Source organism: Rattus rattus, chromosome 1 (assembly GCF_011064425.1).
Source record: "Rattus rattus isolate New Zealand chromosome 1, Rrattus_CSIRO_v1, whole genome shotgun sequence".
In the NCBI taxonomy this organism is placed as follows: domain Eukaryota; kingdom Metazoa; phylum Chordata; class Mammalia; order Rodentia; family Muridae; genus Rattus; species Rattus rattus.
In genome coordinates, this window is record NC_046154.1 from 25,179,067 (window position 1) to 25,205,591 (window position 26,525).

At 53.9% G+C, this 26,525-nt stretch overlaps 1 protein-coding gene across 1 annotated transcript in view; it reads right to left on the minus strand.

Annotated features, from left to right (window-relative positions):
• The window catches only part of Ahdc1 (AT-hook DNA binding motif containing 1), a 64,928-nt gene that overhangs the window by 20,067 nt on the left and 18,336 nt on the right, over window positions 1-26,525 (minus strand). The window contains 1 exon segment of the mRNA XM_032896644.1: window positions 2,015-2,196. The gene's annotated coding sequence lies outside the window, so the exon portion shown is untranslated.

Here is a 26,525-nt window from a genome sequence, read left to right on the forward strand (position 1 = left end):
CTGAGGCTTTACCTCTCAGGACTGCCAGCCCCCTTTCTCTCAGGAACTTCATATATCATCCTCTTGGTCTTCCCTTCTTTTTAGCCCCTAGTGCCCACCTAGTATGCAGATCTTCTAGCAAGTAGAGACTTGCCCCAGATCATAACAAGGAACCAGTCACTTACTTTGCATTTAAACGTGAGCACAGAGAGGCTTAGTCATGCCCGTAAGGACACACAGCCATGCCAATCAGTTTTGCTGTTGTGTAAGTTTGGTTCTGCCAGGATCCTCTAAAGCAAACTGTTTCACCATCCAGAGAGTCAGCCTAGCCCGGCTCCTCTAACTGTCTCAACTATCACTTCTAACCTCTTTCCCCCTAGCTTGTCATCAAGATGCACTACCTCCCCTGACCACTAGGTGTCCCCTTGGAGCCACTGATGCCCCAAGGGGAACTGGTACTGCCCCGCCCCCCGGCCATCATCTCCCCCCACCCCAGAACTGTACAGCACTGCATACCCCACCCTACCCTATCCCCAGTCACACAGAGCTTCTTTGTACAGCCCCCGCCCACCCTCTTCCTGTCCAGAGTGGGGCACCTGGCAAGCAGGTCTGTTCCTGAACCGCCCCCTGCCAGCCCCTTGCCCCGGGTGCCAGGTGTGTAGGCGCCACTGCCAGCTCGCACTGAACCCGAGGGTCACCCCATTGGCAGCCCTCCCTTCCTCCCTCCGAGGTCACCCAGGGACTGTGCTTTCCGCCCCACTCCACCCCCATCCCCTCCTGCCCTTGGCCCTTCCAGACTCCTGTCCTTGTCTTTCCTTCTGTCTCCCAGAGGACTCCCTCTTCCAGTACCACTAGCACCTCCTCCCACCTCTCTCCCGCCCCCGCCCACGTCCCTCCCCAGAGAGAGAGAGCCAGTTCTGCCCCGCCCCTCGCTGCCGACCAGGTCGGAAGAACTCCTCCCCCTGGAAAGTCACTGTTGAAAAGGAAGTGACTTCAGCAGTTTGGCCACAAGGCTGGGCATTGCTGAGCCTGGCTCAGCCCAAGTCCTGCCCAGCCCACCTCCAAAGCACAAAGGGAGCCATGTGCACATGCCACCTCACCTTGTGCCCAGGACCCTGAGCACACACCAGACCCACCCAAGGGGATTTGAGTCTTGGTCCACTAGCAGCACACTGTGATAGACAGCCCAGGATACCCACACCTGCACAGGACCCATATCCTGCAGGCCCACTACAGCACACAGGTGAAGCTCTTAACTATTCCCCCGCCTAGGCCACTTATGTAACTCTTGCATACACAGCCCTGTGCACTAAGGACAGAGAGCGCTACACACCTGCTTGCACACAAACCCAGCACCAGTACATTTACAGCCTCACATCCTCCCACAGCCCTGCCTCCCCACCCTTCCCATCCCTGGAGGCCCAACCCCCATGCAGACCTCAGGAATGCTCCTTTGGAAGCTGGGTGGGGTTCCCAGCAGGCTAAACTCTAAGGAGCTTCCTGGAGCCTGAGGCTTCATGTGTCAGTTCAGGGAGTTGCCTATATAGGGCAGGGCAGCCCCACCTGGCCTCCGTGGCTGGGAGCCTGGGTGGGCTAAACCTGGGCCACGAGAAAGATGGGTCCTACCATGCTCCGCCCTCTTGCCAGCTGCTGGGCATGCATCACACCTGGGACACCATGCCTCCTAGTACCTCGCCTTGGCCTTCCAGCTCTCTAACTCCAGATAGGTGTCCTGGGGAGGTCAGCTGCACATATCACACATGCTGGCTTCCACCTCTGCCCTGAATCCTGGTCACTGTCACAGCCCATCTCTCCGCCCAGTTCTCTAGGTCATCGAGGCATAGGGAAGAGTCCTTAGGCTAGGAAGCAGGATGCTAAGGGACTCACTGTATACTACACGAGCCTCTATCTCCCTCTCTGGATAATGGGGAGTTTGAATAGGCTAGCTAGATTAATGTTTCTTCCTTCCTTCTTTTTTGCCTAAGCTAAGAGGAGATCCCTGTCATACTGGCCCAGACCTGAATTTCTCAGTTACCTGAGCAGGGACTGCAGAGGCCCAACTCAGCAGGAACGGTCTGTCTCCACCAGCATCAGCTTCTCCAGGGCAGTCGCTGCCCAGGCCTGAGCAGTGCCCCTCACCTGGGACCCTCTGCGCTCACTCAGCTGGGTTGGCTCTGGGGTCCAGGCCGATGAGTAGACAATCAGACAAGCTCCCATCTGTAGACACAAACACAGCACACCAAGGATAAGCACGGATACAGGATGAGCTGAGGCAGAGAACGACTGAGCCAAGCAAGCATGTTCTGCAAATGCCAGTCCAGCTCTGACTTCATCCCTACCGACAACCTACCTGCTTTAGTTCTTTAAAAATTTAATGACCTGGAAGGGAGAGAGACTCATATAAACTGCTCTGGCAGAGAGGACGCTGGTCCAGTTCCCAGCACCCACATGGCACCCACATGGCAGCTCACAGCTGTAACTCCATTCCAGGAGATCTGACATCTCGCCCAGACACACACTAATGTCCATGAAATAGAAATAATTTTTAAAAATATTTAATTATTATATTTTAAATGTTTTGCAAGCCTAGTGCCCACAGGTCAGGAGAGGGTGTCAGGTCCCCATGGAATTGGAGTTATGAGATGTTGGTAAGCTACCCCATAGGTACTGTGAACAGAGCCTAGATCCTTGGGAAGAGCAACAAGTGATCTTAAACCCTGAGCCATTTCTCCAGCCCCTGGTCCCTGTTCTCACAGCCCCAGGCTCTTGCTGGGAAGCAGTATCTTTGCATGTCTAGATACTCACACGTGTGCACAACTGCACACCACAGAGACTCATTCCTTATGCTGTATACATCCTGAATGACTAAAAATGGGGACCTACATCTCATAAACGAGAGGGAAGGTTCTAGAGAAGCTGGGGGCTGGTGCACACTTGAGTTGCTGTCCCTAGAGGTAAGTGTGCTCATTACCACGAAGGTGCACATGAAGCTGGCGCCTGCCCAACTCCAGCAGCAACTGGACAGGCCTCTTGTTTTTTAGAGACAGGGTTTCTCGGTGTAGCCCTAGCTAGCCTGGAACTCAACTCTGTAGACCAGGCTGGCCTGGAACTCCTGCCTCTACCTCCCGAGAGCCAGGCTTTAAGTGTGCACCACCACTGCCACCACCCCACTTGTTTTAATAACCATGGCTTTCCTTACCACTCCAGTTTCCTACCCAGTTGTCTGCATTAAGGCCTGGGAGAGCGGGGGAGAAGAGGGGATTTAAGAACCAAGCCTCATAGGAGTTTACAGGTTCTGGTTACCTGGGAATGTGCATCCGTGAGACTCAGTCAGCTGAGTAAATGCACACGTCTGTTTGTGGGTTGCTGGGTCTACTCTGTCCACCAGTGTGGTCTCTGTGTGTCAGTGTGGATAGCTGAATGCTTAGGACGTACATGGGAGAGGGCTCTGGTATAGCTCAAAGGTACAGCACTTGCTAGAGTACAAAATCCTAGGTTCCACTCCCAGCACCACAAAAAAATACATACAGTTCACACGCATGGGATCATGAGTTTGATCAGTGGTGGTTGGTGTGTCAGCTGAGTCTATGTATCTATCAGAATTAAGTGTCTTCACTTTATACTTGTGGCTATGCCCACCATCTAAATTTCTATTCTGCTCATGTCTCTGTGTATTTAGCTGAGCCTGTGACAGGTGTGCCCAGCTGTGAGTGTGTCTGTGTGTACATACTGTGCCTGGCTCACTGAATCTCAGTGTGTCAGGAGCCAGACTGGCTCCTGCCTGCCTCAGAGCTCTTTGGATGTGTTCGGCAGTAGGGTGGGGGCGGGTGGCTTATCCTCTGCTGTCCCTGCAGGTTTCCAATCTCCAGGCCTGTGACTGTAGGCGCTGGTGTCACTGCAGATCAGCACTGCCTACCTCCTACCTCTGCCTTTCCTTTCTGTGGGCTTTCAGGGTCACGGCATAATGGCGTGACTGGTCACAGTGTCCCTGTAGGTTTGTTTTGCCATGGTCAGCATGTGCTTGCGGGTGTGTTTGCATGTGCAGATTTCTATGACCTTATCATTGTGAGTATGTGCACACCGCGTATTTGTGTATGTTGGAGGGTCCTTGTGTTATCCCATTATGTATCTGTGCCAGGATAGCTGAGTGTCAGTGTCAACACGTGTGAGAGCTCTGTGTGCCTGTCAGCACAGTGGTACCTCGGCGTTTGTGTGCTACCTTTGTGAGGCTCTGTGTCACTGTGTTTGTGTGTTGTATGTGCCATTCTCTCCTCCCTCCCTCCATCCCTCTCTCTAGAGTGACTGAGTGTTCTGCTCGCTCGCGCTCTCTCTCTCTCTCTCTCTCTCTCTCTCTCTCTCTCTGTCCCTCTGAGCCAGACAACTCCCCAAGCCTGGATTAGGGACAATTTATCCACAGGCAGAGGAGAATTCCAACCTGCCAGAGCCCCCCTCTGATCCATCCGTTCCCTGCTTCCCCTGGTTGGGTGGGCATGGTGGAAACACAGCCTAGCTGCTCTGAGGCCTTCAGGGAGCACACCCACTTCCACAGTGTCCTGAGCCCCTGCCTCACCCCAGTGACTAACTGGTCCCCTTGGCTCAGCTAACCTTCCACCGTCTTCTCCTTCATATGGTGGGTGGGTGAGGGATGAGTTTATGAGGTCTGCAGGCTCTGGGGGCTTAGAAAGCTAAGGAGCAGCTCTGCCCTCAGAGCCCCCATATCCTGATAGTCCCCAGTTGATAAATGCCATCCCCCAATAAATAACTAGGGAGCATTCAGCTATGCCCATTGCCATTGCAGGGGGAGGATTGTGGTGGGGGAATGTGGCAAGGGGGGAGCAGGGTTGGGCTGGGACTAAGGCTCCCTTCACGGTGCTCCAGGCGCAAGGCAGAATCACATGTTTCCCATTAGCTGCTTTGGCCTCCTTGTTCGGGGGTGTTGGCTGGGGGAGATTTGTTCTGGTTGCAGACACCAGCAGAGACCACACAAGAGAGAGAAGGAAGGGGGGTTCTCTAGCAAACACCAGAGGCACAGAGGAAGAGACAAGGACAGAAGACAGAGGCCGGTAAAGAGAAAGGTGAACAGAGACTGTGGGAACAGGGACAAGGAAGGAGGCAGGTTGGGTTAGGCAGGCCCCAGACAGAGACTGAGTTCAAGCCAAGAAGGAACCAGAGAGAGAGGCAGAGAAGACAGCAGTCTGACAGAGACTAGGCTGATGAAGGAGAGCCTAAGGAAATGGTGGAGTGGACAGAGTGGGACGTTAGGTGAGGGCCTCATGGGCTGGGAAGTGGATGCCCAGGCGGGTGGCTGGTGAGGGCAGCCAGTGCCTGAGCCTCCCGCTTGCTGACCCTCAAGCCTCCGAGATAACAGACCCGAATAGTGCTGACTTGCGGTTCAGAAATCCAATATCCTCCGCGGCGCACTAATCGACTACCTGAGCCCCAGCCCGCGTGAGCTGCCCCGATTAATCCTGCGGCTCCACAGCCTTAATTAGTTTAACAGTTTCAGGGGCAGAAGAGGCAGGCAATAGGGTCCTTAGGCCCATCGGGACACAGCCCTCATGCAAACCCTGTCGGGTGCACTACCTCCTCAGACACACACCTGCCTAGGCCCCAGAGGCCCCTTTCTCACACTACTTGAAAAACACTGGGTCCTTTCTCCTGGGGCACAGTTCCAAAGGCTGGTACTTGGGTCAGAAGGTAGGTCATGCAGCACTAAGACACCCTTCCCCCAACCTCCCACTTGTCTGTGCTTAGGGCCACAAGTGTTTCCTCTGGCCAGCCTTTTGGGGGCCCTGTGGCCCACATGGGGAAGCCCCACCAACTGCTAGCCACACACCACAGGGTAGTATGTAGTCTCTTTAGGGTGAGAGACAGGCTCCTACCTCACTGACAACATCCCAACAGCATGAGATACTTATGCACGCCACCCTCAAAACAGAAGACAGGGACACAGTCACCGAGAATCCTCCCAACCCGAAGAGCTGAGCACACAACCTGTTGCTTCCTTCAAAGTGTGAGGTGGTCATATCCGATACCCCCAGATGGCACAAGGCAGGTATCCAGTCGTCACCCCTCACAACAGTGTGACTACCTAACCAGGCACCTCTTACCCATTGACAGGATGTGGGATGCAGAGAAAACCTGTCACACACAGTGAACCAAAATAGTTCCCGCCATGGGACACAACTGTGTCCTTCTCAGAGTCCCCTATCTAGACAAGACATCCCACCTCTGCCTGCTCTGGACAGGTGACAGCCCACCCACATCCCTATTCCAGCACTGTCGACTGCATGGGTGGTACTGTCTGTCCTCTGCCTGCAGGAGCGTCACAGCTCACAGGGCATGAATGTCACCCCAGCAAGAACCGGGCACAGCCACACGTTGCCTCAGTGACAAACGCTTCTGGCCCCAGGAGGAGGTGGAGACACTCAGGGATCTGGGTGTGACCTTGCTCCCTGGACACCAGGAGGGGAGGTACTGTGGCCTCCTTCCTGCCTGGGTAACCAGCAGTCAGGTACTGAGAGAAGAGACTAGGAGAGGAGCTGCCAGGGCACAGGACAACTGGGAAATGTCACCTTCCCAAGCTCCCATTCCATTTCTAATCAACTCAAGGGTCCCATAGTGTCTGAACTCCCTTTGCTAGAAAGGTTGTCCCTCTCCACAGTTCAGGCCATAGAAGTGGGGATAGGGACAGCAGGACAGAGTCCAGGAGCATGACTCACTAAGGAACAGGCCCAACCTGCTGGCCAGAGTGGTGTGGAAGGCTGGGAGCCAAGAGGCCCGGGTTCAAGTCTATGCTCCTCCCAGGCCAAGTTGGGTGACCTTGCAGCAGCAGCCCAGCCTCTTTGGCTGGGGAAGAAAGAAGGGGCGGGCAGCAGGTTCCACTCCGTTTCTTCAAGGACCCTCATCTCTTGACTTCCAGTTCCCCATCTGTAAAGCTGGCCTCAGAAGACCACAGAAGCCAAGCAGAACAGGAAGAGGGAAAAATAACGGAGGTGCTGGGGCTCCCACAGATATCGGCTAAACTAGTGTTAACAGTGGAACCCTGTTTCCACTGCCTGGCTTCCCACATGGACTGTTTCTTTAAGGCAGCCTGAGATGTGGGGTGGGGGTGTTGAGGTGTTGCTGGATATAGGACAGAGTGCCTTAAGCTAAAACCATGGAGTTGGATACAAGTCTGCCCAGCCCCCTCACCTTTACCCTCAACCTAACTTGGACTACCTTAGAAACTTGGACTGGAGCAACAGCTCAAAGGGAGGGAGGACACACTCAAGTCCCCTCCCGTCCCCATGACCCACAAGAGCACCTGCTGCACAGGACTAAAGGATCCCAGACTGAAGTGTTCAAGGCCCCCTTACTGTAGGAAAGTCCAGAGAGGGACAGACCTAGCCTGAGGGTCACACAGCCGGACTGCAGCAGAGGCCAGAACTTTCCTCAGCAACATTCTCAGAACAGAGTCCTTCTAGCCCCTGGGGGTGGCTAGAGCTAGGGGGCCCTGGGGGACTTAGCAAAAAACGTGGCGACAGATGGCCTGCCAAGGCAGCGGCGATCTGGGCGGCTGGCAGGCATGCTCGCTCCCGCGCAGGGAAGCAGCTAATTTTAGCTGAGGCCTCCATGCCAGCTTTGTTCCCCCCCACCCACCCGCCAAGGGGGCCCAGCATGCTTTGCGTGCAACCCGCCTCCCCTGGCACCCCGACCCCCCTACCTGACCCCTTGGTGAGTAGTGTCCAGACCCCAGGGTTCTAGAACTGTCTGCTAGACTAGGCCTCACCACACCCTGAGGCCAGGGCTGCACCCCAGGGCCTGGCTCCCTACCCTACTTGCCCAACTCATAAGCTCATTCATTGGAGGAAGATGACAAGAGGAAGGCCAGAGGCCCTTGTCCAGCCTGGGAGGGCTGGACAACAGGGGCTGCCAGCCTTGTGGAGAGGTGGACATCGCCTCCCACTGGGCACTGGAGGAGACAGGACCTTGATTTCTCCAAGACTCTGGCTCTGGGCTGCAGTCTTCCTGGTGCTGGTGAGCAGTGAGTTGCTTGAACCTTTCCTCGTTCCTCATAACTCTTTGTTCCAGGAACTCAGAGTACTTTACAGTCATGGCTAGCGAGTATCAGGTTTGGAAACTGAGGCATAGCCTGAGAGAGCCATCATATCGGGAGCAAAGGACAAATCTTAGGAATCAGTGTGGCCCAGGTACCCTACAAGACAGCAGGGTTCTTGTCTAGCTCAGCCCCTGGAGTGCTCCTTTGGGCCACTTAGGATGCTAGAAGGTGACCAAGTAGGGAAGGTCACTTTGTAACTGCAAAGGGGGCCTCAAATTCTTCATCTGGGACCCCATTTTTCCGCAGGCTCTTTAGTCTTAGACTCTGCCCATTTCACGTTCAATTACATGTGCCCAGTGGGGCACCCGGGCATAGAGTTCCTTCTAGAAAGGAGCTTTTCTTTGGGGTGACCCTGAAGGGCTACCTTCAGCTCCCTGGCTGTTGATTACGAGGGAGATGACCAAATAGGGCTCAGAAAAGAGTCTTGAAAGAAATCTGAATTTAGAAAGGAGGAGGAGATAAAGGCAGAGAATCAGAGGAAGATCTTGGGGGCAAGAAAAACAGCCTAAGGAGAAAGGAAGAAGGGAAGGGATGGGGAACAACTGGGGAGAGAGGTAGGGAGAACATGACGGGGAGACGGCAAGAAAAAGACTCAGGAAGAGTGTGAAGAGGAGGGAGAAAAAGACAAAGAGAGAGAGAGAGAGAGAGAGAGAGAGAGAGAGAGAGAGAGAGAGAGAGAGAGGCAGGCAGGATGATGCAGAGACAAAGACGCACACAGAGGGAGAGAGATGGAGGAGCTTGCCACAGACAGGCCTAGGCACAGCAACCCAGGGAGCAGGAGACAGAGGGACTGACACACCCAGAGAGACAAGGGGAGACAGTCAAGAGGGTGAGATGCGCTCAGAGAATGGGGTAGAAAGAAGGGGGAGACACTAAGTGATGGATAGAGTGTGGGGGAACAGCAGGAGCAGGCAGGGGTAGAGGGAGGGGCGTGAGGAGGGGAGATGTCGCCAGAACTGGGGGGGACAGAGGACAGAAATGGAATGTGGGTCTGGGCATGAGGCTCACAGATGCATCGGCTCTGGTTTCAGCTGGGGCAGTTGGCTGCTTTGGGGGGTGGGCAGGGCTGTCAAGGGAGGGGGGCCTGTTGCCATGGAGGCGGGCACGGCAGGGGCACAGTCTGCTGGCACTTGGCGCTCTGGGCATGGTAGGGGGCTGACTAAGGGGGAAGGGGTGTGTGTGATGAAGAAGCCTCGCCCCTGCCCTCAGGGCTCTACCAGGAAGGAAGTTTCCAGAGAGCAACTGGAAGATGCTGGAGTGGAATGGGACTCTGGGGCCTTGCCCAACCCCAGGGAGGCACCCTTCCCCAGGTCACATGTGCCATCCCAGGGTTCCACCTGTGTATCTCAGGATGTCCCCTGGGAATCTTCCTCTTCTGTCCCCTCCAGTCTGGCTGAAGATCCCACATGCTGCTGCTGCTGCTGCTGCTGCTGCTGCTTTTGCTTGCAGGGAAGCAAGATTGTGAATTCAGGATCTGTAATCCTAACGCAGAGCCCAGGCCTACCGGGCTCCAGTTGCCAAGGCGACGGTGGGTCAGAGGGCAGTGCAGGGCGCCCGTTCCTCCAAGTCAGAATCCCAATTGTTAAAGCCCAAGAATAAACAGCTGAAGCTGCTGTGGGGGGCCGTGAGGGGGGGGTGCTGAGGTCTGCATCGGCTCAGTGTGGTGTTGTCAAGCGAGATGTCACTAATTGTCTGAAGAAACTGGCTGAGGCAGCTCTTAACTGCTTCCGTGCCACTGGAGACACCTTGGCTGCTTGGCCTCCTCCCTGGGGCTTCCCAGCATTCCACTAGGCCAGCCTGTGGGTGTGTGTAGGGAGAGTGCTGGGCCAGCATAATCTCCACCTCCCTTGCACTGAACCCCCACAGACTTTGGCTCCCAACACTCCTCTCTGCCCAACTTGGAACCTCCCACCTGCGAGCTACATCTCTGTGTCCCCAATCACTGGGCTCACGGTATTTCATGAAGTCCAGATTGCTTCCCTTGGCAAATGCTCTCTTAGCTGCCCCCCAACATGGTCTCCTCTTCCCCTAGTCAGAGGGTCTGGTACAGATGTGTGGAAGGCAGAGAAAGACACACCCAGTGCTCTTCTGATGCTGGTACCGAGGGGTGGGGTGGAGCCGTCTCCCTGCAGCTTTGGCTGTTCTGTTCCCTGTGTGGCTCTGGGCATCTTTCTTTCCTCAGTGGCCTGACCCTCCCACGTCTGTAAACCTATTCAGGAGTTCCCAGCCCAGGTGTGAAAAGATGACACACAGAAGGGGCAGTGTCTAGTACAAGCAAACTGCCTCATGGTTAGCTGGGATTATCAGTACCTTAGCGGCTATCCCTCTGTAGACGTGGTGCTAAGAGCGAAGGTAACGGGAGGGGGTGTGGACAGAGGCGAGGACAGAGTCCGGGAAGATTTTCTGCAGAAAGTAGTATCTGGTAAAATGAAGATAGGAACTAGAAAAAACAGAGACTTCCAGAAGAAGTCTTGTTAGGATTGTTAAGCTGGGCCTGCCTGTGGCCCCGGGATCCCTGTTCAGCCTCTCCCATCATAGGAAGTGGGGGATGCCTCTGAGGTCTCCCCACCCCTAGTCAGTCTAGCCTGCTCTAGCATCTCCTGCTGACTCCACCCTGCACTCCGGAACTCAGGAGATCAGGCGCGGCTCCAAGGGGACAGTGGCCCACACCTGGAGCGACGGCTCAAGGAGGGGGGCAGGGCTTTGGGCGCTCCAGCTCTTTCTGGGGACTTCAGTGCAAGTCTCCCCCTGCCCAGAATGGAGAGGGAACTCAGAACACCCACATCACTCAGATGGATACCTGTGGGCACAGTCACAGTCCGTGGGCTGGGATCTGGGCTCCGACACAGGGGATCCCCTAGAGAGAGCCCAGCCCAGCTGGGGGCTGAGAGCGGACAAAAGGTTACTTGTTCTCAGGATGCCTGAGCCTTCTCAGACATCCCTACTGCCACACTCTGGGGACACTTACACCCACAGAGACACACAAAGCCTGCCAGGGTGGAGTTGGAGGGAGGTCAACAATAGGTACAGCCAGCCCTAAACCAAACCAACCCTTACCTCACAGAAGGCCTCACCTCACTCTATTCCAACCAAGTCTGGTAGCTATGGCCCCATAGCCTGAGGTGCCTGACAGAGACAGACCCAGCCAGTCTCAAAGCTACCCTCTCCTTCCTGTGTCTCTAGCTTACCAACTTATCTCCGGCTAGTCTGGCAGCTAGTGAGATCTGTTATCATTCCTTTTATTTTTGGTAGTGCTTGGAAGTGAACCCAGGGTGTCAAGCATGTTAAGTGTCCTTGGTCCCGAGCACCACCACAGCCCCGCTCACATTTCATCTGACTGACTCTGCAGACAGGTAAAGGGTCAGGCTAGAAGCTTGCTTTGGTGTCATGAGTCCCGATCTCAATACTAAGAGGCAAAGATTTGAACTAAAGCCAGGCTTGATTTAAGAGCCCAAGTTCTTGCATGTGTTCTCTCTGACCCCTGTCCATCACACCATCTTACAACCCCAGCACTCTACCACATACACGACCAGACAGCAGAGACATGTCTGGATGGAGGTGTAATTCCCCATCCCACACACATCTCAATGCCAGTCTAGCACCAAGCTGGTAATTCTAAGCCATCGGTGTCTGTGCTGTCCCACTCTATGCTGGCCTGAGGAATCACATCACAGAGAGCCAGAGCATGACCACCTTTAACATTTCCAGCAGGGTCACCTCTAACTCTAACCCCAGGATGACAAAGCACTCTGCCCAGGCTCTGGTGCCTGACCCCATGGATCTGGACACCCTCCCTCGTCCCCCCAGCCCCTGATGAGAACAAGTCTAAACAAACTCCTTCCTGGGGATGTGAAAGCACCTTTCCTGAGGGAGGTGATGCTGTGATCCCAGAGCCTAACTAGGGAGAAGGATCGGGTTACTCTCTCCCTAGCTGGGCCCTGGACTCCTTGGGGCTGACCTTTCACCTCAGCCAGCCCTGGACCCAAAGGGGGGAGCCCAGGACTCACCTCCTTTTAACCCTCTGCATTCCTTATATGATTCCTGGGCTCCTGTCAGGGAGGGGGGAGTCTATAGAAGCCTAGGTGGGCATGCCAACCTTTCTCTAGCCTCCCGCCCTCAGCTTCCAGTTTTTTAAGGAGCTTTACGGAAGGCGCATCCCTGCCCCCTGACCATGCTGCCCTGCTGGGATCAGATACCTCAGCCCAAGCAGCTGAAAATGACCTGGGCTATTTTTCGCTCCAGGATCATGTTGCAACTCCCCCTTGAGCTGGCTGCTTCCCACACCTCTCCAGACCATCACTGCCCACCCTCATCTCTTGCTCAGAATCACTGACTAACAGGATAGGAGGACTCTTAACTGGCCTAAGCTCTTCAAGACAGAGGCCACGAGGAGCCAGTCATGGGGCTGGGCATAGAACCAGGCTCCCTGGGTTCGCGCCCAGGTCTCTTTCTAACTGTTCAGCACAGCCTGCTCTGTACCCTAGATGCCAAAGCCTCTGACCCAGCCAACCTCCCCCAAGTACCAGAAAGTCACTTTGGAGACTCTGCAGGCTACCCATAAGTCCCTGGGCCACGCTGCATGTCAGAAACTGCCTCTGCCCCCCTCTTCTTCGTTTAGAATTGGTTATGAGGTCTGTATACCTATGCCACAGACTCTCCGACCTCCCTGGAAGGTCTGAGGTATATATTCAGTTTTTTTTTTTTTTCTTTCGGAGCTGGGGACCGAACCCAGGGCCTTGCGCTTCCTAGGCAAGCGCTCTAACCACTGAGCTAAATCCCCAACCCCGGTCTGAGGTATATAAAGTGGGAGAAAAGACAGGGAGACTGAAGCTTGGAAAATGAGAGGGGAATTCGAACGTTAGTCCCAGCTGCTCCTTGTCCCCAGCTTCTCGGTGGGGTTCACCCCCACCCCCATTCCCACCAACTCCCTCCAGGCCTCTGCCCCTGCCCCTGCCCCCTCATCTTTAAGCTCCAACCCTCCTGGGAAGGAATGTGACTGGTCAGGTCTGAGCTGACCATAGTGGTTATAAGGCATAGACACCCCTCATACTCCCGTCCCCCCCCCAAACTAGGGGAGCTCACATACCAAGGTGGGGGCAGTTTAACCCTTTGCAGCCTGGTTTACAAGAAGATAGGTACCATCCTTTGGCCAGCCCTAGATATAATGGCTTCCTGGAGGGTAGAATGTGTTCAAGCAATAGGATGGGGTCATCTGCCCGCCTGGCTGGCCCTCATTAAGAAATCCCTTGCTACCCTAAATGTTTAATCTCATCTCACATGATATGGGAAAACAGCCAGAAGCTGGTGCTGAGGGCAGAGAGGAATCTTCACGAACCCCAACCTCAGGAGTCCCTAGTCTGATGGGAGAAATACAACCCCGCCCTGGGGAGTCTGTTGGGGGAGACCAGGCACAGAAGCTGGGACAAAGAGCTGAGAGCAAGAGAGAGCCCTGAGCTGCTACACCAGTGGGAGGAAGCCAAGGCAGGCAGGAGAACAAGCCAGGTGGGGTCAGACCGGGCAGGCCTCCTGGAGGCCCCTAGCCCTACACCCCTCCCCCCAGGCTCTGGAATCTCGGGGGTCAGGGCTCAGGGACAGCTCCACCCCCTGCTCCCCTCAGGCTCAGGAATTCTACCAGCAAATGGGGGGGGGGGAGCGCTTCGGACTCCATCCAAGTTGGCTCCCGCTGGATTGGGAACTGCAGCTCCTCCTAGCCCCCACCTCCACCCAAGCCCCTAAGGCTGGCCCCCAGCCCTCTTCTCTCCCCCTGCCTGGGCTGGCATAGTGAGTGCCAGGCGCTGGCAGAAAACAAACCCGCCGGGGTGGGTTTGCAGGGAGCGGGGTAACCTTGACACAGTTGCAGCCGTCGCTAATGGCAGACACACACTCCGCCTGTTCTGGGGGGACTGTTGCCGTTGCTAGGAAACCGGCAGCCGCGTGAATGGAAATGGGTCAGTAAACCTGGGGAGAGATAGTGTGACACTCGAACCACTGCAGCTGCTCCAGCCCACACCGAAATCCCTCCTCTTCAATATTTATCACTCCTGCCTGGGCCCTCAGCTCCTGCCAGACCGGCACCAGCCTGGCCCTCAGGTTCCCCCCAAGGCCTGATAAGGACGGAGGGAGAAAAAGCGATGGTTGGGGTTGCTTATCCACTGTTGGGGTGGGAGGTGCCTCGGGATGGAACTAGTTCTGGAGAAGACTGAACAGGAAACAGAATCTAATCCCACGGTGGGGAAGGGGTTAAAAGGTCAATTCACGCCTGTTCCTGACTTAGGCACTGTGGTAAAATTACAGTGAGTGAGCAGCCCAGGCCTGCCTGTTACCTACACAGGCACTAGGAAGGGCAGATTTCCATCTTCTCTTACCCAGTTTTGGGACCTCCCTCTGGGTAGGAGTAGAAGCACCCAAAACATGAGTCAGACTGATTGGCAGCCTGAAAATACCAGCCGATAGCCCCATCCGATCAGGTGGCATCCCAGCAGACCTTACCACACACACCTCCATCCATCGACACGCCCTCCAGATAGTCACTGTTCAGGAAACCTTGACAACAACCCCACACAGGATCCCTCACAATAGAACTACCGCAATTCAGAATAGTAGCCTTCAGCTCAACTCCCACCAAAAGTGGGCGAACCTACGGGTAGGCCAGACTCTCCCCCTACCCATGAGGCTGGAGCCTGTTCAGCACAGACCCAAAGGCCAACTCCCCTAGGTTAAGTGTGTTTTGTTTTTCTTCCTCCCCCATGGCCAGCCTCCTTGTCTAGAGCACACCCTGATCCAGCCACCGGGACGGACTCTCTTGGACATACATCCCGCAAGTTAGCAGCCCCATGCCCAGCACCCCATCCCTCTGGTCCCTGACACATTCCTTTCTTCCAGAAGCATGCAGCCTCACAGCCCTGACTGACACAGGCACTTATTCTAGAGCACAGGCCCCCTGCCCCCTCCCTCCAGAAAACAGGAACACAGAAACCCTGGGAGTCAACAACGCTGCTCATTTGGGTAACATGTCCCCTCCACCCACCATGACTTCTGTCAGAATCCCTGAAGGGTGTGTTTCTGTAAGGAAGGCACTCTAGTTTTCTGGGAGGTGTGGGGGATACCTTGACAGGGATCTCCCAGTCGGCTTGGTTCTCCGTGTGCTATCTCCTAGGATACATCAGTCAACACAGGCTTGGAGTCTGTCAGAGCTAGAAGGTGCCTGAGGGAGTAACTTATCCAGTCTGTGTCAGGAAGAAGGGAACAGAGACAGAGAGGAGAAACTTCCTGCTCAAAGTCACACAGCCTAATGGTCTTTTTCAGACCGTTACTGTGAGCCTCTGTGGGTAGGATAAACTAGCCGGATATGTTGTCTACTCTTTTTTTTTTTTTTTTTTTTTGATACAGGGATTCCGTAGCCCTGGCCATCCTGGAACTTACTCGGTAGACAAGACTGGCTTCAAACTCGCAGAGATCTGCTTGCCTCCGCCTCCGGAGTGCTGGGGACTAAAGTTGTGTACCATCACTGCCGTGCTTGCATGTCAACTTCTGATGGGACCTGTTTTACAACCTTGTCGCCTACTCCATGACCCTGTTCAGAGTGGGCTGTGCTGGACTTCCTGGTCCAGCCATAGGGCAAGTTCCTGAACTTTGTAACAAGAACCCCAGTGCGCTCAGCTAGAACCCAAAGAATTCTCTAGGCCCTACACCTAGCATTCAAGCGAAATCTCTTAATTTCCAGGGCATCCATGTCTTGTATTATTTACCTCTGGGACGATGAGTTAGATGAACTCAAGAGGTAGGTGTTCAAGGTAGATTTATCCATGTCTAATATTTGGTGGTGTTGGGGATTTAAACGCAAGGCCTTGGGTTTGGTAGGCAGTTCCATCTCTAGCCTATTCTGCAGAAAGGCTCACTTGAGGTTCAAACCGTCAAGTTTACAGTCAAACGGAACCTTTGTTGTTTGAGATAGGGCCGGCTTCGCTGTGTAACCCTAGCAGGCTTCAACCACTCGGAGATCCACCCGCCTCTGCCTCCTAAGTGCTAGGATTAAAGTCCTTCAACACCAGGCTCTACTGAAAGGAATCTTGAGCTCCTTCCGGTATGCTACTCTTTCTCAGAGGAGAAGGCCAATCAAACGGAAAACAGAACCGGGGTGGATGGGGGTGGGGAGAAGGTGTGAACAACAGGTCCAGGTGTACTTCCTGAGCTGAAGTGGAGCCTAGGGGAATTTGAATTTGAATCTGCGCATCTGGCGGTGGCAGGGTGGAAAGAGCAAGGAGTCCCAAAGGAAGAATCCTACTGACCTTAAGCCTGCCTGGGCCTTACACCTGGAGAAGCCACGCTTTGTGCTCTGCCAGCCCCACCCCCCAACGGAACAGTGGGAGCATCCGGAGACCAGCCCCCACCTTGGGCATCAGTTTCCAGTCCAGACTTAGAGCAGGCTGGGGAGGAAGGACTTTAATTTAATACATTGTGTCCAGAACTGGTTTCCAGCTCCCAGCACTTAAAAGGTCTCTTGCCCTAGTGTATATCTACCCGAGCCTAACAGTAAGCATGGGTTTAATGAATGAACACTCAATGAAGCCAACGGCGTTCCCTCTCCATCCTTCCCACGAGACACTGATTACCTTGGGAAGCCACTTTAGGCAGGTCCGGTGGAAGGTAGATGGGATAAGTGCTCTAAGAGCGGCCTCTATTCTCCTCAAAGGGACTGCCGTTACTCCGGTGTCCTTACTGTGCGCAGGCACCGCACTAAACGCTTTACACGTGCAACTCCCAGCCCCACAAGGCCTAGTTTTTCAGAACAGGGAGAAGGAAGCTCAGGAGTAAAGAGACTTGCCCAAGGTCACTGAATAAATAGTGCAGGACAGTGAAAGACTCAAACCATGCCTACCACTGCTCGGTTTAACGTGGTGCGGTGCGTTCGGTGGGGGCTGGAGTTGTAACTGAATCGGGGCCTTTGGCTGGGAGTGGCCAAACGGTTCATCCGCGCTTTACCAAACGGTACTGGAATTAGGCAAAGTGGTGGGGAAACTAGTCTCTTAACACAAACGCGCAGCGCACACACACCCAACGGTCCAAAAAAAAAAAAAAAGCGCCCTGAGAGGTCACTTACCAACTCCCCTGGCTTTCAGAGCTCCGGCAGACGGGAGGCCCTCCCTCCCGGGTCCCTTTTCTGGACTCCCTGACCTGCAAGGTGCAGAATCACGCCCCAAAGCAAGCTGCTGCCGGAGTTGGGGAACTCATCCAGGATGTTCCCAGCCGTCCGCGGTCCACCGGCTCGGGAGGTGCAAGAGAGGAGGGGGGTCTTGAGAGAGAACCGCCTCGTCTGCCTCCAGCCGAGAAGAAGCCCTTCGACGCCTCAGCTCGAGCAGGAGGCGCGGGTCTGCCGGCCGAAGGAATCCGCTCCCGAGTTTTCCCGCCGCCGCCCCTCGAGCTACCTGGCCGCCCGGGTGGCTGCGCCTGCGCCCCCGCCCCCTCCCCAGGAGGCCGCAGGGCTTCTGACTCCGGCGGAGGTGACGGGCCGAGAGGGAAACCAGGCGGCTGGGGGAGGGGCGTTGCCTGCACCTGGCCCCTGTCCGCCGCCCAGGCCCGGGAAGGGCGGGCCTGGACCCCCGCCAGCCCCGAAGGAGCGGCGGGGGAGGGGAGCCTCCCGCCTTGCCCGGGGGAGGTCCGGGACCGGGGCGGGGAAACCTCCCACACCACCGGAGCGGCGGAGACGCGTGCGAGGGTTCGGCCGGCTCGGCGCCCCCTTCCCGAGCCGCGCTGGGCCGGCTCCCCCGGCCGGTCGCGCTCTCCAGCTGCAGGAAATTCCAGAAGCTCTCCATCATCCCGGCACTGCGCGCCGCCCGGGCTGCCAAGGCTCCCCGAAGGAGAGCCACATGCCGGCCGGCCGACCGACCGCGCGGCCCGCCCTCGCCCCCACCCAGTCCCACTCGGCGAGGCAGCCACGTAGCCCGGCCCGCCACCCCTTCCCGCGCCCCGGGAACCGCGGAATGCGTGGCAGCCCCGGCCGGGGGCTATTTTGAGCGGGAGGGGAGCGGCCCGGCCGCGGTGTTTTCGGCTTTTTCCTGGCCCCGGTCCCGCTAGCCGGGGCCCTCGGCTACCCGCGGAGGAGGGACACGTGGAAGGGGAGGGGAGGGCCGCTTCGATCCGGCTCCGGGCTGGGGAGGGCCCGGGAGACACCGGGCCGGACTCGCTTGCTCTGCGGGCCGAGCGGCGGGATTACTAATAGCGCCTGACACAGCCCGTGGCTCCAAGGCGCCCGCTACCTGCACGCCCCTCCTCCGGTGTGCGCCCGCGGCCCGGGCACTCCCTCCCCAGCGGCGGACTCAGGCCTCACTGGATAGCGCCACCGAGCACCAGTGGCCAATCACCAGCCTCGATTTCCTTACCTGTGAGTTGGGATGAGCTACCCGGCTTTATTTGGAGGGTACCTCGTTCACTTTTAGTGTGCGCCTTTTCCTGAGCAAAACTTTCACTTTTGTGGGGGGGCGCTTATTTTTTCCATTTATTGAGAGGGATTAAAGAGCCCCCGTTTTCGGGGGAAAAGTATCTTACACCAAAACTGTGTTTTCATACAATACATTCACGTCTAGCGCCTACTCAATATTAGAGGCCAACAGCATGCGCACTGGCTCTGCATTACCAAAAAACATTAGCTCCATTAAGGCCCCAATAAAGATAGTGTTTTTGCTGGAGGAAACTGAGGTTCAGTTAAGTGACCTGCCAGAGGTTAGACAGTGGCACAGCCCAAACTCAGACAAACTAGCTTCGGAATATTAATTACTGACACGAGACAAACCCTTAAACAGAGGTGGAAACTAAGGCCCAATGTGTCACTCAAAGTTCCTTTGACTAGTGGCAGAGTAGGCACTCAATAGAAATCTTCCAACTCTTTAGTACCCTGCTGCGACCCTTGAATCTATTCAGCACCTGCTGTGGGACAGCTAGGGGCTCCCCAGATAGTGTCTAAAAATGGGTACCAAACTGGATGTCCAAGAGCCCAAAGACTGCAGTCTGCTTTCAAATGCTTGTCTCAGACTTCTAGGCCTCTGAAGTTAACTCATTTATCAAATTCTAGACTCAACCCAGCCTCAGAGGTAAGGGGTGCACTGCGGGGGGGAGGGGCATCCTTACAGCGCCTAGAACTGCTTCCTGCTCCCTACACACACACAACACATACACCCCAAGCAAGGAAACACAAAAGGTTGGCAGTCACATATCACCCCCCCTCCCGCCCCGGAAACCTGGCAGTTTATTTCTGTCCCCGGGTCCCCTGTTTCCATAGAGTCAGTCCAGGAAGGCTGGCAGCAGCTGGCTTAGAGGGGCAGAGTTTCTGCTCCAAGGGTCCAGCTGCTATCCTGCCCTCCCCCACCTACCAGGCCAGAACGGACTCCAGAGTCAGAGGTGACATTGGGATGAAAGGAAGGAGCTGAGAACCAGTGCTCAGAGGTGGTGCCAAAAAGTCCAGAGAGGCCTGGAGCCACAGGAGAGGTTCCACGTAGGGCCAGTCAGTCAGAACTCTGAGGGAGGGAATCCTTTCTCCTCAGCCCACAGCCCAGGTGCTGTCTCCTGCTGGGCCAGTCTATACCGGTGCAAATTGGTTAAGGGTGTCACCCAGCACTTCAACCCTATTTATTCCAGATTATTCTGGCTCATGACTCCTGGACCCTAGTCCCCAAGAAAAGGCTGCCACCTGTCACACGTGGCTTTGGAGTATTGAGAACACTGTTATTCTGAAGTGAGAAATGCTGTTAAGTATAAAATACACAGCAGATACTTTAGTCCTACTATTAAGAAAAGGAAGATACCCCAGCAATTCTGTAACGATTACATGTTGAGATGATCCTGTCTTTGATGTGCTTAGTTAGATATGATACATTAGTAAATGGGTTTTGCTTCTCTTTTCCTTCTTAGAGCCTGGTGGCACATGTCTGTAATTCCAGCATGTGGGAGTCTAAGAAAGGGCCTTACATTGGAGATGAGGCAAACCTGGACTACATAATGGGTTCCAAGCCTCCTTTGCGACAGTGACACCCTGTCTTGGAAAAAAAAAAAAAAGTGGGTGCATGCCTTTAATCTCAGCACCAGGGAGGCAGAGGCAGGTGGGTGATCCCTGGTGAGTTCCAGGCTAGATAGAGCAGTGCAGTAAGACCCTGCCTCAAAAAAAGAAAAGGAAAAAAGAGAGATGAAAGACAAAAAAAAAAGACAGATATTAGAGAATTTTTAGTTCTCGCCACTGTGCTTTATTAGACTGCCCTGTTCTAGATCGGATGGTGTTCTGGCTTATGACCAAAATTCCGCCAGCTCCAGATCATTATCTGTGGGTGATCACCCACTTCCCCAATCCAGACCACAGCCTTATGCAAGGGGTCTAAATCTCAACGCCCCATGCTCCCCCACCCCAGCTTTCTGTGAATTTAGACGAAGCCAGAGATTTTTAAGTATTTTCAGCCACTGCTAATGTTTGGTTGTTCTTGCTTCTTTTTGAGACATGACTCTATTCTGTAGCCCAGGCTGGTGTGGAACTCACTGCGTAGCCCAGGCTGACCTCAAACCTGACATCTCGTGCCTGGACTTTCCTAGTGCAGGGAAAACACACTTGCCTCTAGTCCAAGGTCACCTTCCAGGTCGACCTGCCCGGTACATCACACTTACTTACTTGCTCAGAGATCACTAATATTAGTTTAAAACCTGCACATCCTTCAGAAAGAATAAGGCTTTTCACCAGGAGGCGGCAAATCACAGCCCATGGGCCAAATCCAGCCTGTTGTCTATTTTATAAGTGAAGTTGACTGGCGCACAGCCTGGTCACCTGTTTATGCGGTGTCCCAGACTACCTTCAAGGTACCACGACAGAACGAATAGCCTGACTCTTTACAAATAGACCTGTTCTTTTTTTTTTTTTTGGTTCTTTTTTTCCGGAGCTGGGGACCGAACCCAGGGCCTTGCGCTTCCTAGGCAAGTGCTCTACCACTGAGCTAAATCCCAACCCCCAAATAGACCTGTTCTTGACAACCAAGTACATTTCCCCACAAACCCATGATTCAGCCTGCCTAGCCTAAGCTCTCTCACTCCTTGCTGTGCTTCTAGGCGGAGACAATGAGAACCTCGTATGGGTCCCAAGCAGCTTGGGTTCCAGAGCCCACTGCAATCTCATCAGACGGACCCCGGGTGTCTTCTCTGGAATGGAGTCTCTCTACTTCTACATTCCCCTGGAGAGTTCAAGGCCCGTTGGCAGTTCTCAGTGGCCTTGGCACAGGGAGGGCGGGAGGGTAGATTCCAGAGACAGCACTGGAACTGAGTCAAAGGGTCAGGGATAAGGCCGTCTCTGCCAGCCAGCTGAATATAATCAGGTCATGAAGTTGGAGTAGCCTACACAGCACCCTTTTCCCAGCAGACTTCCATTAGCTGTAGGACTCTACAAGGCAGACTCCAGAAGCCAGGCCAGAGGGCTCAAAAACTCTAACTCCCATTCTCAACCTCAGATCACCTGATGCCTCTCATGCCTCAGGGCTAAGCTGCCACTGATGCTGCCCTTTTCCCTACCCCTGGCTCCAACTTCTCCATGGCTTTAAGAATCCTCCAGGCCTGTCCTGGGCCCTGCCATTCCTCCCCACTTGGTCCTAGAATCCTGAGTGTTATAACCTTAATGTCCGGGCTGACACACTCAGTCTTACCTTCCAGCTGTGACCCTAAGCAGTCACTCGGCCTCTATAGGCCTCCTCGGCCTCCTCAGCCACAAATCAGAACAAATAGGCTTCAAGAAGCACCAGGCCCAGAATAAGCACTTAGTGCTTGGTGCCGCTCTTACTCACGCTGACCCTCCAGCTTAATGCACGGATTTTGTCACAAAATGTTAGCCAAATCATTCTTATATTTATCCGGAGAGAAGGCCCTAGCTCTGTCATCTTCTCAAAATGGATCCGTATCCCCAAAAGTTAAAAATCTAAAATGAGAAAAGAGATACAGACAAGAAAAGGGGCCAGTGTTAGGAAGGACCCAAGGCCAATGTCCAAGAGTACGAAATCTCAGGTCTTATTTTTTTCTGCCAACCTAAATGTCTCTGGCCTGACCTCATCACATACTCAGCTGTGGAGGTTTCTTGGTGGGCTTCCCACGCCCATCTCCTTCAAAGACTCAAATCCCATCTCCTGACTGTCTTTGCCTTAATGCTGAGGACAACATCAAGACTAGGGTCTCCGGCCTGACATTCAGTAGGCCTTCACAGCCAGCCTGGGCCTGCCAAACACTTCACCCTTCCCTCTCATCTGAATACCACCTACAGACTCACTCAGTTCTGGACACATTTGACCCTGCTGGCAGATCACCCAGGCCTCAGGCCTAGCCGGTTGCCCCTGCTCTGCCCTTAGGGTTAGTCCTCAGTCCAGCCTCTCTTAGCTCACCCTGAACAGACCAGGCTGAAGTGTACTGACCATACACACTCCTGGCTCTAGGAAGTAGGCCACTTCCGAAACTATCCAGCTTGGCCCTGTGTCTGGACACTGGCTTTACCTTAATGTTTCTCTTGTCTCTACTCCACTCTCATTGTCCCCTTACCACACGGACCCTCAGGGAGTCAAGGGCTAGTCAGGTTTTTTTTCCCCTTTGAACTTCAGTGTCCCCACCTTACTAATGGGGACAGCAATTTATCTACACCTCACATTGATAGTCATGAAGGATAAATCACTTGTAAACTCTGTGTGTGGGGGGGTGTGTGTGAGGGGGTGTTCTAATAAAATTTGCAAAAAATTCCAAATAATCACCACAGCCTCTATAAGTTTATTTCAAATTATCATCTGTGCCGAGAGTGATGGTATGCATCCAGACTTCCAGATACTCAGGAGGCTGAGGCAGTAGAGTGGCTGGCCAGGAGTTCCACAGCAGCCCGGCCAACACAGTGAGACCCTTGCTTAAAAAAAAAAAAAAAAAAAAAAAGATACAGCTGGGCCGTGGTGGCACACATTTTAATCCCAGTACTTAGGAGGCAGAGGCAGGCAGATCTCTGAGTCTGAGGCCAGCTTGGTCTACAAACTTAGTTCCAGGACAGCCAGGGCTACACAGAGAAACCCTGTCTCAAAAAAAAAACAAACAAAAATCATATATTCGGGGCACCCTTGCAATCTTGTGTTCTCTAGGTGCCACGCTGCTTCACTTTCCTCCTCGGTGCTTCTAATAACCTTCTAATAAACTACACACATGCACATGCACACGCACGCGCACACACACACTCATTCTGTTTGTGTTGGAGACGGTCTCACTATATAGCTCAGGTTGTCCTTGAACTCATGATGTTCTTTCCTTAACCTTCAGAGGGCTAAGATTACAGATAGATGCCGCCATGTCTAGGCAGCTAACAAACCATACATTCTACCTGCCTTTGTGTGGTTTATTCTCTGAGTAAATTCACTGAAGGGAGAGTTTTGGGGGACGCTTTGTTAATACATCAGTTCTGTTCACTGCTTTGTGTCCTAAAAGAGCCTAACCCCAGATACGCATTGTGTTACCTGAGGACTGAACATATGTCTGCCTGCCTGTGTTCCAGGTACTATACTGCTCTCGGCTTATCTTGTACTAGGGTCAGGTGCTTCAAGGACAGTGGGCAGGAAGCAGCTTGGTTAGGCTGCTAGAGCCTACCCAGTCAATGACTTTGCTGTATTTCCTTTCCTGATCATGAGCTAAGCCTCTTACTGTCACCCCCTCAAATGCCGAGGCCACTAGCCCTCCCAACCCTTCCTCACTGGGCCACTTCTTCCCAACGCTAGTGCTTGGGCCCTGCCTAAAATGTTATGGACCCCCATCTCTGTCAACTCCACCCTTAGCATAAGCCCCAGCAGTCCTGGGAGCGTTCCTGCCGGATCACATTCCACTCTCCTTTACCTGAGCTCACAGCAGGGAGCCGATACAGACTCAGTCCGATCCCTGCTTCCCAAGAAACATGGAGGTTTTCAGCTCAAACCTGTGAGTCAAGCTCTAGGAGGTCAACACAGGAGGACTGCAGCAGTCCAAATTCGAGGGCAGGCTGGACTTCGAAAGTCAGTCTCTCTCCCTGCTCCCTTTTCGAGCGAGAGCATGCGTGTGCATGTGTGCGCATGTACATGCGTGCATGCACGCACGCACGCACGCACGCAAGCACGCAAGCCTGCCTTATCCTCCTCCATCCCTTCTTTGCTCTTCCTGTCCCCTCTCCCTCTCCTGACAAGGGATTCCTCCTCCTCCTGCTGCTGGATCAGCCCTATCCCCACCCCAGCCCCCAACTAGTTTGAATCTTTGTGATTAAGAAATGTAGCTCGAGCCAGCTGGTGGTGGCCCATGTCTTTAATCCCAGCATGTAGGAAGCAGAAGCAGGCTGATCTCTGAGTTCAAGTCATCCTGGTCTTCAGAATGAGTTTAGGACAGCCAGAGCTGTATAGAGAGATTTGTCTCCAAAAAGGGAGGGAGGGAGGGAGGAGGGAGGAGGGAGGAGGAGGGAAAAGAAAAGATAACCCCATCCCTACTAAGTAGCTTTCTCCTTTTCCTTTTCTTTACGCACGTGCGACGCACGCAGTGACTTTCTGATTAGCTGTATTACGTGGGGGGTGTCACTGTGCCTCTTGGAACCCATTTCCTACCTGCGAATGAGGATGATACACGCTCTACCTCCTGACTGTGGCGCTCCACTCTAAGCCCTTGGTGAACACCAGCCCACACTGTGACATTTTATTGTGTCACTCGTCTCCGTCCAAAGAGCGTCAGCCCGCTCAGTTCTTCCTTTCTGAATGGCCCCCCTACACACACTTCTTTCCAAATTATGATGAAAAGAAGACAGCTGAAATGTTCAGCCCCTTGCTATCTGTAGTGGTTGGAAACTTGTGTGGTACCCAGGAGGCTCTCTCTGTATTACTTGTTAAATTAACTAAATCCTCAACTCTCAAAAGGTGGGGAGAGCTACTACTACGTCCATTTTTCTGACATCAAGGCCATGTACCACAAGTCTATTGTCTGCGTGTGTGGATGCCTTCAGAGGCCAAAAGATGGTACTGGGTTTTCTGGATCTTACGTTGTTACAGATGACTGTGAGCTTCCCCAACATGGGGATTGGAAATTGAACTTGGATTCTGTGAATGAGCAACAAGCGTTCTTAACCCCTGAGCCATCTCTCTAGCCTCATGCCTAGGACTTAAAACCCAGGCTGTCCAGCACTAGGGCTGCCACAGCCCTCCCTCCACCCTTGCCATTCCCCTCCTCCTTCGCTCTGGGGTGGGACTCTCTCCTGAGAACCATTCATGCACATCAATGTTATTCCTCCAGCAGGACAAGGAACTTTGTGAGAAGAATAGATTCTCCTGGACCCCCTTCTGGTAGCCACCACTGCAGCAGTGGAACCACGGTCCACAAAGGATCCCTAGCCAGGGATACCTGGTGCTATCTACTCCTGGGTCCTCCTACCTGGCCTTGAGTCCGTGGGCTATCTCTGACCTTGAGTCGTGGGCTATCTCCGCCCTTTCAAATATTTGAGATGGTGAACTCTGCCTTTTAGCCTAACTGGGAGGCTCAGAGCTACCCACTAACTTAAAGCACCACTCTGAAGGGTAGAGGGAGAAGGATAACGGGGTGGTTCAAAATGACAGCCTTGATTCCAGGATCCCAAGTTCAAAGGCACTGGCTTTGTAGGACCTTGAACAGATCTGAAGCTCTTCCAAGCCTTGCTCCCGGGATGCGGGATGTTGTTCCCCTGCCCGATACCCCCTACCCCCATCTGGGAGGTAAGTTAAGGAGACTTGCCCAGGTGAATGCCTAAGACTGTGTGAACAATACCAACCCCTACAGATACCCACGCTTTCAAGTTTAGTTTATAAACTACGAACCCGAAGAGATCAACAACAATATAGTAGAATGCTTACAATATAATAACTGTAACAAAAGTGCTTAAAACTTATGAACTGTCTATTTCTAGAATCTTCCAGTTAATATAGTTCTGGACTCCAAGTGATCACGGTTAACTAAAAAGAAAGAAAACAGTCCATGGAGGGCGGAGAGGGAGGGAGGGAGGCAGACAGGGTATTAAACAAGGACAACAGAGGTGAGAGCTCTGTGAATATCTACTTGTAAAATTCTGAGTGTTTGCTGAGTAAAGCGGAGGGTGTGGGAGCAGCTCGGTGGGACAGAGCGTGCTCAGTGTGCACGAGGCCCTGGTTTCAATTCTTAGCGCCAGATTTTTAAAAAAGTACTTAGGGGTTGGGGATTTAGCTCAGTGGTAGAGCAAGGCCCCCTGGGTTCGGTCCTCAGCTGGGGGGGGGGTTGGGGGAGTGGGGGGTAGGGGGAGCGGGGGGTGGGGGTAAGGAGGGGGGGGGGAGTACTTAATGAAAGCAGGGCTCTACTTTGCCATTGAAGGTTCTACAGTGCCAGGGTTCTACAGAGCACCTCAGTCCCAAACACAGGGGAAAAAAACTCAGGGAAATAGAGAAGTAGCAGGAGC